The 12,529-nt window shown below is 47.3% G+C and overlaps 1 protein-coding gene across 8 annotated transcripts in view; it reads right to left on the reverse strand.

Annotated features, from left to right (window-relative positions):
- Kirrel1 (kirre like nephrin family adhesion molecule 1) overlaps positions 1 to 12,529 on the reverse strand; it is an 89,772-nt gene that overhangs the window by 56,582 nt on the left and 20,661 nt on the right. The gene's annotated exons all lie outside the window — the stretch shown is intronic.

Raw genomic sequence — 12,529 nt, forward strand, 5'->3', positions numbered from 1 at the left:
TGAGTGACCTCTGGTGATCTGTTTACCCTGCTCAGGCTTCTATTTTACGCCTGAAAAAGAAGAATCATAAACCATGCTTTGCCCAACACACAAGGATTTGTTGAGGTCCAATATGCATAAAGGGTAAGAAACAGCGGCCAAAGGGCAATACAGGACAAGACCTGTTTTCACAGCTCATCAGTCGACGCTTGAAAATTTTTGTACCCGTGTGCATTAACTCCTGAAAATATAAATTAAAATTTCACAAGAATACTTCAGCCTTCAGGTTACACATTCTACACATATAATCTCACTCAATGCTCTGGGCAGTTCTGCGCGGTAGAGATAATTTTCCCAACTGCATGCGAGGAACTGAGACTGAGCACACTCAGATAAGTCAGCCAGTGTCAGCTATGTGACTAAATATTCGATGGTCTAGGATTAAAATTCTTATCTTTCTGATTTCAGAGCTGTAATCTCACACATCCCTACATTAATTATAGATGCCTAGTCTATCTTAAAAGCTCAATGGTAAGAGATGAAAATGGTATATGTTGAAGAATAAAGTTCATTATATTGCTACTGGTGTGTTTGGTGTGGGGGGGAGTGTGGAGGGCTGAAACCTTCCCCATCATTATCTAAACACAGGATTCCTGTAACTATTTGTCTTACAACCAATTCAACTGTCCACTGGCTGCCCAAAGAAAATTGTTTAAAAATTATATATACACATACCTAAATAAGCATTTATGTGTGTACACACTTGGGGAGGATGGTGGCAGATTTTCTTCTTCTTCTTCTTCTTCTTCTTATAGAAACAGAATTAGAATGGCTATTTAAAAAGTTGTCCTTTGGTGCTCAGTGTTTAAGAGCATTGACTGCCCTTCCAGAGGTCCTGAGTTCAATTCCCAGCAACCACATGGCGGCTCACAACAGTCTGCAGTGGAATCTGATGCTCTATTCTGGTGTACGTGAATACAAGTCACTCACATACATAAAATAAATAGATAAATATTTAAAAAGAAACAGAAAATGTTGTCCCATGGTCTGGCAATATGGAGACAACTTGCCTCACATAATCTTGAACATATGGTAGATCCTTCCTTTAATTCTGCTGCCCACTGCCCTATGCAGCCAATCCATGTCAATGCCTCTGGCTTAGACTACAGCCCAAGGCAGGCAAAGGTGGGTGGGATATATCTCTCCAAGTCCACACTGAGCCAGACACAGTTATGTACTTAACAAAGGCTCGTGCCAAAAACACCAAGATAAAGATCATTTGTTTTAACTTAAATGGAAGCAAAGCCTCTGGGCAGGGTAAGTTTCACCATACAGTGCCATACAGTAAAACACACATTAATGCTTGGAGAAGGTCAGGGTCAGCAGCTGGCCTCTCTGTCATGTGTTTGCCTACTGGAAGACAGAGATAATATCTACTCATAGGATTTTAGTGAAAATTAAACATAGAACTATGAACTCCTTATTAAAGGAAAAATCATTATGTAACAATTACCTTAAAAAAAAATAGACACTAAGGATATATATTACTGTTACAGTACTTGCCTAGCATGCACAAGCCCTTGGGTTTGATATCCAGCCAAAAATTAAAAGGAGAAAAATAAATTTAAAAAAATAGTAAATGAGCAAACCCCTAAGATACTGTAGTCCCCAAACTTCCAACAAAAAAATGCCTCCTGAGTTTTGTATCCCCAGCCTCGGAAACTGCCTTGCTCAGCATGGTCACCGCGCCTTCCATAAAACCTGGCACATCAGCGAATGGGAGGAATAAACTAGAGAGAGTCCTAAAGCTTGCTGCACCCAGCTTTCGGAGCAACTAAAGACAAAAGGCATAACCCAAGTTCTTCCTAAATTCCACCGAATTGGCATCACATTCCAGAAGGAGCACTTCACACAGCTCCATACTGCCACTGCTGCCGCCGCTGCCACGGCTTGGCGAGGGTAAGTTTTATAGGAGGTGAAGGTCAAGACTCAGCGGTGGAGAAAGACAGAGCAGACAGAACAGTCCATGTGGAATGTTTCAAGCCTGGTGGCAGAAGTGAGTGGGCCCCACCTTGGGGACAATGGAGTAGACAGGTGGGATGGGTGTAACAGAAATAGCATTAGCCCTCCTGAGAGTGCACGTGGAGATGGGAGTACTGGTCTTTTCTGAAGTTTCTAGACTACTCTGAAGAATGAGATCCTATTTATTAACTTACCCTGAAGGTGACGCCCGCCGCCTCTAGATATTCTAATGAGACCTAATTTCTGCTGCTCAGAGCTTCCTAGGCAGGCTACCCATATGCTAATCCAGCATTTCCTGCCTTGCTCTGAGAGGACCTACTATGCACCAAGCTGCCAGCTGGTCCTGCTACCTAACAGCTGTATACTTCCTGAGAAACAAACAAGCAAACCAGCCAGTCTGATTCTAAACCCACTGTTCCGTCATATCATATCTGTGACTTTGGATAAGTGGTTTTAACTTCTCTCCATGTGTTAGACACCTTTTGTGTAATGGGGCTAATTAAAACAAAAAAACCTACAGTCACTATGAAGGTCAGTGCGTTAACATCACGTAGGAAGGTACCACCAACACATGGTTAGTGCATGAGGAAAACAACACGCAGGCATTTACTCAAGACCCAGAAGATGACTGTAATCAAGTTCATCTGACTTGAAAACTCATGTTCTGCCCAATTTTGGTCTCATCTCTTCCCATCTCTCAAAGCGTGCTGTCCTCCATCTCTCATGAACTTCAACTGGCTTGTAAACCCTGCCCGGAACAGCATCTCCAAACCACCTTCCCGTACTTCCACGGGACCTCGATGGATCAGCCAGAGAGCTCAGAACAGGGAGCAGACACAGAGAACAGGACCACCAGAGAGGTGCTGGAGAAGAAAGCCCTGGTGGCCGCCATTTCCTTTTTCCTCACATGAATGTTAGGGCCCAAAGCTCCAAGCAAATCAGCGCACCGTTCTGTCAAAGCTGCCAGGTTAAGTGCGAGTCTGCTTCTAGAGAGTCCTGGGAGTCCTGGTGAGGACCTTGTGCACCCGACCATCATGGTTAACTAGAGACTCTGCCTGCCCTGCCCGATGCTCTCTCCCCAGCTGCAGCCCTGGCTAGCTCTCCTTCCCTTTCTTCTGCAGTCCTGTTCCATGCCCCCTTTTCAGCCCCCACCTAACTCTCCTTCATTGGTGGTGTTCTCTTCTCCACTTTCCCTTTCTTCCTGTTTCTTCCCTTCCTGCTCTCATCCACACACCCGCCTTCCTCCATGCTTCCACCCCACTAAAGAGAGGTGTTTGTGCCCAGTTCTGTCTTGGTGAGAGAGCTCAGGAACCCCCAGGAGGGCAAGGCTAGCATTAGCGTAGCCTAAGTACCACTTGCTAGCACTGCACAGGAAGCCCAGTGACAATTTTAAGCATAGTGGTTACAGAGCAGCCCCTCAAGGATGCTGTTTCCGCACACAGGCAGTGCCACAGGCTTTGTAGAGTCGTCAGAGGTCAACCTGGTGACAGGTACCTGCCAGCCACATCTAGGCTGCCACATCTGTTGTCAAGGAAGTCTAAAGGGAGGATCCTGTTGGGATGGCTTCTTCCTGTTAGGGCAAGAAATTCCACCTGCTGAACCTCTTAGCTTCATTTAGCTACACTACCTCCCGTTTGAGTCCTGAAGCCGGTGGAGCTGAAGGGAGGGAGCTTGTCACAGGGAGAACATCTGACCTTTCTCCCAGCCTGCCTCCTTCTTCAGTCCTTCTCTGGAAACTTCCACTCCCATGTATGGTTTTCTTTATTTATTTTTTTCTTTTCTTTGTTTTTTCTTTCTTTTTTTGTTTTTCGTATTTTTTTTTTTAAGACAAGGTTTCTCTGTTTAACAGCTCTGGCCGGCCTGAAACTTGCTTTGTAGACCCAGCTGGCCTCGAACTCACAGAGATCCACTTGTCTCTGCCTCCTTAGTGCTGGGATTACAGGCGTGTGCCACCACTGCCTGGTGCGGCTTTCACATATGGTTTTCTGTAGCTGGAGCTGAAGACCTTGCCGCAGTCACCCACAGGGGCTCCAACATTACTTAGAATGCAGGCTCTAGGCCCTTGTCTCTATTCTCTCCTTCCTTTTACTCCAAGCTCCTTCTCCCCAGATGCTGTTAAAGGGAAGGATATCTTTTCTAGCAATATAACTCAAGCATCTCTTTTCCATTTTCTGAAACTGCACTCCTTTCAAGAAGCCTTCCAACTGACCTGACCCCGAATATGGAAGACATCTAAGGAATTGTTTAATCCCATCTTTATCTGTATGTAAGACCCTGAGTGCCAGAGCAGTTACATACTTTGCTCAATCCGTGTGGTGGTTTGAAAGAAAATGACCCCCATAGGCTCATAGGTCTGAATAATTGGTCCCCAACTGGTAGGACTGTTTGGGAAGGATTAGGAGGTGTGGCCTTGTTGGAGGAGGTGTGTCTCTGGGGTGGGCTTTGAGGTTTCAAAATATTCATGCCATTCCCAGCGTTCCCCCTCTGCCTCCTACTTGTGGATCCAGATGTGAGCTCCGAGCTGCTGCTCCAGCCACCTGTCTCTCTGCCCTCACTCCACCATCACAGACTCCAACTCTCTGGAAGCCCAATCAAACTCTTTCTTTCATAAGCAGCCGTGGTCATGGTGTTTTGTCACAGCAAAAGTAACTAAGACAGTCCACAGGGAGCAATGGGAGGAGAAGACAGCCTAGTCTCCTGATTCTTCTGCTCTGTTCCCTCTGTCCTGCCAAGCTGTCTGCTCCTCAAAGAAGGATCAGCTGTTGGTCCTGTCTGGTGGACAAGACATTCTCATTATCCCACCTCCTGTCTTCTGCCCCAAAGTGCCTTTCTATGTATTCGATCTCTTTGCTATATTTGATATGAATGCTGTTGGTCTTGAACAAGAAGCCACTTAAACTGTGAGCTCCTGGAGAGCCAGTAAGCACATTGTAGTCATCACTGTTTCCTCAGCACCTAACCATACCTGGCACTCTACAAATGCCTGCAAAATGGACAGTGAAATGAAAACATATTGTGGACATCTAAAACAACAGATTCGCATTAACAGGAAGGTAAAGGAGGCTCTTTCTGGACACAAAATGGCAAAGCATGGCACAGTGCACGGAGAACCAGCACTCTCCCACGCTCTCCAGCATCGCAATGGACAGCTGGGCTATAGGAAGGACGGCTGTGGACACAGCTTGCGCTTTTGCCCTTTCCAAGATCAAAGGAAAATGGTATGACCTTCCAGGCCAGGGACTTTGCATCTGGGTGGAACACTTCATGGCTGCAGGCCAAACCAAAAAGAACTTTAGAAGTCACCTGGGAAGCCTATCATTGAGTGAGCCCAACTGACTCTTCTCTGCCCCTCCCATTCTGGGTTCAAGATCTATCCTTACTTGACCCACACTGAACATATTTAGATCAGGGATCCTGGAAAGGCACAGGCTGGAAGCCGGCTGGGCCCACATCACTTCAGCAGAAGCCCCATAGAGGCGAAGGAGTGTAATGAAGTCGGCGGATGGGTGGGAGAGCAGAACCTGCCTGAACCCTGGCTCTCCCTTCCATCACGTTACTGCACTGTCTCACCAGGTCTAGGGTTGTAGGAGCAGTTCACTTTTTCTCAGGGCCTTCGATTTTGGCAGGAAGGAAAGATCTAGGGCAGGTCCTGGCTTTTAGGAAGGAGCACATCTGCAGCGGGGATGCAGAAGTGTGTTAAGGTCACTCCCCAGAGCAGCTCCAGGAGCCAAAGACAGTAGGTGGAGCTAGGAATGCATCTCAGTGGGCAGAGTGCTTGTCTGATGTGTGAGGAGCTCTGGGTTCCATCTCTGGTCCCACATAAACTGGGTGTGCTGGCACAGGCCTTTAATCCCAGCTCTCAGGAGATAGAAGCAGGACAGAAATTCAGGTTAGCCTTGACTACGTAATGAGTTTGAAGCCAAGGCTACATAAGACCCTAGGAGAAACACACACACACACACACACACACACACACACACACACACACACACCAAAACAAAACAGTGGGGTGGCATTTAGCTATATAAGGACCTTTGCTGGAATAGAAGTCAGCAGTCAGGTCTTACAGCCAGGCTGGGTCAGAGTAAGTGTGTTTTGAACACGTCATATTTCTTTTCTGGCCTTCAGTTTTCAAACTCAGGGACCAGATCACTTCTAAGGTCCCTTCCAGAATGGACATCCTGGAATGGGGTAGGTATTCAGCACAATAATTGCAGCTATGAGATTCCCCTCTCTGGATATCTATAAACTTGTCTACATCCCTCCATCCTTCTAGCATCATGGGTGAAAAGGGCTCTTTCTATAATCTTGGATTCTTGCCTTCCTCCCTCCAGGTGACTAGACACTGGAATGTAGCTTCTCTAACAGCAGTAAGTTGACTTACTGGTTGAGAACCTACAGAAGTTGCCCACTAAGAATCCAGGTGCATAAGGCTTTACCAAACCTCACCCCACCCCCCCCCCCCAGCCACAGCCACTCACACACCTGGGGTGGATTTCCTTCTGCAACCCAAAACTGTTGGCCCCTCTGAGCCATGTTGTGAATTTAACCTCTTCAGAAAGCCTACCAAACCAGCACCATCCACATCACAGCCAATCCTATTTCCTGTCTCTCTGGTGTTTAACACCTTGAGTCACCTATCTGCAGCTGCTTACATACATATATGATGTGTACATATACCATATATGGTGGTAAGCACCATATACATGCAAACATACATATATAATATATGGTGTTTAACATCTTGAGTCACATTATTTGTATCTGCAGCTGCTTACACACATATATATATATTACGTTTACATATATCATATATGGTGTTAAGTACCATATATGTACAAATACACACACACACACACACACACACACACACACACACACACACACACGGTGTTTAACACCCTGAGTCACATTATATGTGTCTGCAACTGCTTACTTACATATAGGTAAGCATACATACACCCTGGTAACAATGGGCATTCTTTTGAAAGCTGCAGGTTAAGAGTGAGGTAGGAAAAGCCCTGTATATTCTCTTCCACAACTATCATGCCATAGAATCCCTAGGGGCCTGGTGGTCTTCTCTAGGAAGATGAGGCTAGAGGAAGGTAAAAACATACAGACATAACTTATTATGGGAAGCAAATGGTACTCAGTCAAGAAAGAAAAACAGAAATGTATGAACTTTTCTTTCCACTCAGCCTTCAGCGGCCAAGCACCATCATGTTAGCATACACATTTAATTTTGGCACTGGGGAGGCAGAGGCAGTCAGATCTGTGAGTTCGAGGCCAGCCTGGTCTACAGAGCGAGATCCAGGACAGGCACCAAAACTACACAGAGAAACCCTGTCTCAAGAAACCAAACAAAAAAAAAAACAGAACAAAAAGCAGATAGCCCAACTTTGTCACATTAGGAGTCTTAGAAGCCCGAGGAGGCCAGCCAGTTGATGCCTCATCCACGCTCTGGACAGTCAAACCAGAAGAGTGAACTGGCTAAGCAGAAAGTGAACACAGAGCAGCAGGGTGGATTCTGCTCTCTCAGTGCACCCTGGATCTTGCTCACCCTGAAAATGGGGACATAACAGTCTGAAGAATGAAAAAGAGCTCATATTCTCATCCCTAAAATGAAGAGCTGAGACATGGCATTTTTGATTCTACGTTTGAGGCTTTGGCCTCCTTGATGCCAGCCCACACTGGTCATTTTTAGGCTGCTGTTCAGGCTGGGTGCTCAATACTATAGGTTCAGCCCAAGTCCAGAGCCTGTAGCAACTGAAAGACTTACTATGGACCACCGCTTCTTCACCCTCAGACCCCACAAACCCTCTGCTCTTAAAGGAGCCCTATCATCAGTTGTAACGAAACACACATCTCCATCATCTACCATCTATTATGCCATACCAGCAGGGGTGTGGGCAGTGCAGAGGTCAGCTCTGATGGGCACTGGAACTCATGGTGGTGAATTTTTAGCAGCAACTATTATGTTCTAGGAAAGGTAGCACACACACACACACACACAGACACACACACACACACACACACACACACACACACACACACACAGTTTTCTTCTCAGAGAACATGAAGTGTGAAGGACTGAGCTGGAAGAAAAACCAGACTGTGCATTGAACATCCATTAGAGACCTGCCAAATGGATAATTCAATCCCCATGGACAGGGACAGCCACCCAACAAGGTTGCTTCTCTTTACATTTTTTGGGTGTGTGTGTGGGGGGGGGCTTACTGCATAGCGGTCACTCTGCTACGAGGTTAATAACACAACCAAGTCGCACTCTGTCCCCTAAAGAGCACAGAGCACCAGTGCAGTAAACAGCTCACTTTAGTTCAGCGGGAACAGCAGCTACCTAAGTACAAGCAGTTGTTCTGAGAGCCCAAGGGGATGCATCGGTGATTCTTTGGGAGAGTGCTCCCCAGAGTGCTTGCAAGATGCCTGGGGGAGGCAGATGGATACAGCCGAGGGGCTCCGGACTGCCTTGTCCAGGTGAGGTGCAAACAGACCCCTGTAACTTGGTGACTAAGGAGGAGTCCCGTCCAGTTCCCAACTGAGGCAAAGCAAATGCCGTGGGGAAAGCGCCCCTCCTGCCTGCTCCGCACGGCCATCCTTATCTCTCTCCACAAGGCGCTCTTAGAGCTTCTTCTCAAGCCAGCTCCTTCCCACTCACTGAGAGAGAGCTGGGGGAAAAAAAAACAACCAAAAAATGCACCCTGGGAACGAATTCCTGCCCCGAGTCCACAACAGTCTATTTTCAACTTCAAAATTACTCAATTCAGCACTAATTTTTCTGGGATTCCCAGATCTGGGACTTTTTCTTGGGGAGGATTGCTACAGTTGGGGCTTTTGTTCCAGCCAGCAGCCCCTCCATAAACCCTTTTAATTGAGCCCGTTTTAAAACAAAGGGAAAAGGAGCCGGAGAGGAGGCAGTTCTCTGCCTCTAGCCTCTTCCCCGAGCTCTGCGGTTAACACTCAGCAATGATCCTACAAGCCTGGAATCTGAGGAATTTCCTGCCCAGTGCGCTCTGGAAGAGCTGAGAGAGACCTAGCAATTAGGCCTCCAGTTTCCATCCCTGCCTTCCTCCACCGCAGCGCACTGAGTGAAAAGCTGGTGGAGGGGCCAGAGAGGACGGCATGTGTACCGGTCTGTGGCTGAGACATTTGCGCCCAAGGTCACTCCCTCCCCCCCATTCTCTTCCAGTCGCTCCCACCTTTTCCTTTGCCTGCCTGAGAGAGTGCTAACAGTACAGGATGCAGAGCTGGCAATCCTTCCTGAAGCCATCTTGTTTTTGGTGCAGTTACAACTCAGTGTTTTTCTCCCCCAGCACTACAAGAGTTAAGGCACCCCCAGAGGTTTATCCCACCCTACCCTCTCCAGTCTATTGTCCTTCACCACATGCTCATCATGTGTTGGTGTCTTTGATTCATGCCCTTGCACAGTGTCGGTTCCAGGGAGTGGGTCACAGGATTGCTCCTGGCAGTGTGTCAGCCTAGGGGTCTTTGAAGAGGCAGGGCAGAGGCTACGGACCTCTCTATTTTGGTTCAATACAGAGATAGAAGGGCAGGAGCAAGAAAGACGTTCCCAAGTTGCCTGGATGGACCATAGGAAACATGGGTGCTGCCACAGCTGAGCAGCAGAAGCAAATTTCTCTTCTACTTAGGTTTGGTTCAGGCTACCCTTAAAGTCAGTTCATACGCTGTCGTGACATATCACTTGGTGGCTGGATCACTTGGTGGCTGGATTCCAGGTGCTCGGGCAAAAGCAGCCTGGGGTTTAAAGATTTGCCACAAATAGTTCTTAAACTGGCCAAGCCATGCCCTTAGCAGACCCTGCTGGGAGCACAGCATCTGTGTGGCCTCCTGATGCTGGAATCCTGCCCCCACCCCTTCTTCTCTCTGGACTCTAAAGATCCCTGCAATCCAGAGTCCTCCAGGGAGCACTTCCTCAGTTTGATCGGCTCACCTTATGTCTCCCTAGCTTACCTGGAACTCACTATATAGCAAAGGCTATTCTAAAACCCCTGATCCTCCTGCCTCTGCCCGTCAAGTGCTGGGTGTGAATCAGACCTGGCTAGTTGTCTCACTACTGCTAACTGTCAACAATCCTTCATGCAACCCTCCACTGTCTTTATCCAATCAGAGGGCATCCCTGAGTCCTGTCTGCCCAAGGTCTTAGGTATGCTAATAGCCGGAATATGACTCAGCTCCTTCCCTCTGCCCACAGCACCAGCCCCTCCTCACCCATCTCACTGTTCCTGGGCAGCAATGGCAGCAGTGATCTCCCTGCTGCCCAGGTATGCTGCCTAGCCCTAAACTCACCACACCACAGCTCTGCTCACTGGCTCCTCTTTCCCACTCCACAGACCGCAGGCTAGGAAGATAGCCAGCCCTCAAGGCCTCCAGCCCTCAAGGCCTGGAAACCCCTGGAATCTCGGCAGACTCTTGGCAATTCTGAGGGTGCATGGAATTAAAATGGCAGCTTCCTGCATCTCTTTCCCTTCGCACCCAGTCTTTGCTCTCAAAACACTCTACGGGTCTCGGAGGAACCAGACTCAGAAGCCTTCCACGACTTCAATGGGAATGTCCACTGATCTACAAAGTTCCTCCAATCTCAAGATATTTGCCTTTTGAGGGCCAATTGCCAGCTCCTCCACCCCTACCCTGCCCTCACAGTCCCTTCAAACAAAGCTTCCCTGTCAGGTTTTTTGACCCTGATGAAGATTTTTAACCGAAATCTTTTTTTTTACCCTTTCCTTTCCCCCTTCCTCTCTTAATTCTGAAGGGTCTTTTGTCTTCTAAGTCAAATAGCTCAGACTGAGAGGGCCGGATATTTTCTCTCTCTGTCTCTGTCTCTCTGTCTCTCTCTGTCTCTCTCTGTCTCTCTCTCTGTCTCTGTCTCTCTCTCTCTCTGTCTCTCTCTCTCTCTCTCTCTCTCTCTCTCTCTCTCTTAAGTAACTGGGAAAGAATTTGGGGAGAGGGCTATAGAGGAGGTGGGTACAGGCCTGGCAAATTCAAGGCCAGCCTGTGCTATATGAAAGCCTTCCTCTAAAAATAAAAACAAATAAACAAGTACGGGGGTGGGTGGGTGGGTGGACACCAACTATAAAATTATTTTCTTCCTCAAAAATCTATTTAAATAAAAACAAAGAGGAAGGCCTTGAAATGTGAAAGGAAAAGAAGACACACACACACACACACCAAAAAAGGAGAGGGGAGGCAAAATAAGGAATGGAGAACAAGGGAGGCCTGCAGACTCCTTCAGGAAAGGAGAGAGATGAGACGCTCTTCATGGCATGTATCCACCGAGCAGCTTCTCACCTGGATTCCCATCCATAGCACCCAGGAAAGCTGGCAAGTCTTGGTCTACCCCCCATACCTCCAGGATCTCACACACAGCACTGAGGAGCCAAGATGGGATTCAACAACCAGGCCTTGACAGTTCCTCCTTGCTCCTGCTCCCAGGAGGAAATGAAAGATTGGTGGAGAACCAAGGGACAAAAAAGAAACTGAGCTAGACAGAGCCAGTGCCTCTTAAGGCTGGTGGCCCCCGCTGAGAAACACGTGTGTCTGCTGCAGCTCCTCTACCTGCTCTGTCTTCTGGAGACACCATTCTCTCCGTGTCTGGCCAGGCAGAACAGAATCAATGAAGTGCTGTCAGCTCTCAGGGATACATAGGTTCTCACCCTGAGGATTATCCATGGGGAAAAAAAAAATCTTAATCCCAGGCAGGCTTTCACACCCAGAATGTTTGGGTATGAGCGAGCAATTAGAAGCTTGCTGAACTAGCATCCAAGACAATTCAAAAAAGCAAACAAACCTGGATAAAGTCCTCCTACCGACATGATGCATTCCATAGTGTGTGTGGAAAAGATTAGAGAAATCGGGGTAGTGGGCATTAAGAACCTCAAGGCACTCCCCTCTACACAGTCCAACTGGGTGTGAACTGAGGTGACCTCTAGTCTGGAGAGCTCTCTGAAGTCTGGTCCATCTTCACAGAGCCTCTAAAGCAAGGCTAGAGACTATTCCTATTATCTGTTTCCATGAAACAGTAGTTGGCATTTTCTTCTTACTACTTGCCAGCTTAACTCATTTAATTAGTTTATTTGCTCCATAAAAGATTTGAGGCAACATAAATAGACACATCTGGTCAGTAATATATATATAAAAAAAAAACAAACTAAGAGGACAATAGTGAGCGGGAATTGTGGTGATTAGGAGGGGGAAATCACTTAGGTTGCAGTAAAGCTCTCTCTCTCTGTGTGTGTGTGTGTGTGTGTGTGTGTGTGTGTGTGTGTGTGAGAGAGAGAGAGAGAGAGAGAGAGAGAGAGCGCCGATGTACTGAAAGCCTCATCAGAGATGATCTGCAGCCAATACAAAGGATTCAAATTTCAATTCAAAATTCCTGACATAATTTACACATCTAAATGTGTATGTATGTTTTGTCTGCATGTGTGTCTGTGAACCACATGAGTACATGGTGCCTTCAGGGGTCAAAAGTCACCAGATCCCTTCAAGCTGGAGT

This window comes from Onychomys torridus, chromosome 6 (genome assembly GCF_903995425.1).
Source record: "Onychomys torridus chromosome 6, mOncTor1.1, whole genome shotgun sequence".
Taxonomy (NCBI): Eukaryota; Metazoa; Chordata; class Mammalia; order Rodentia; family Cricetidae; genus Onychomys; species Onychomys torridus.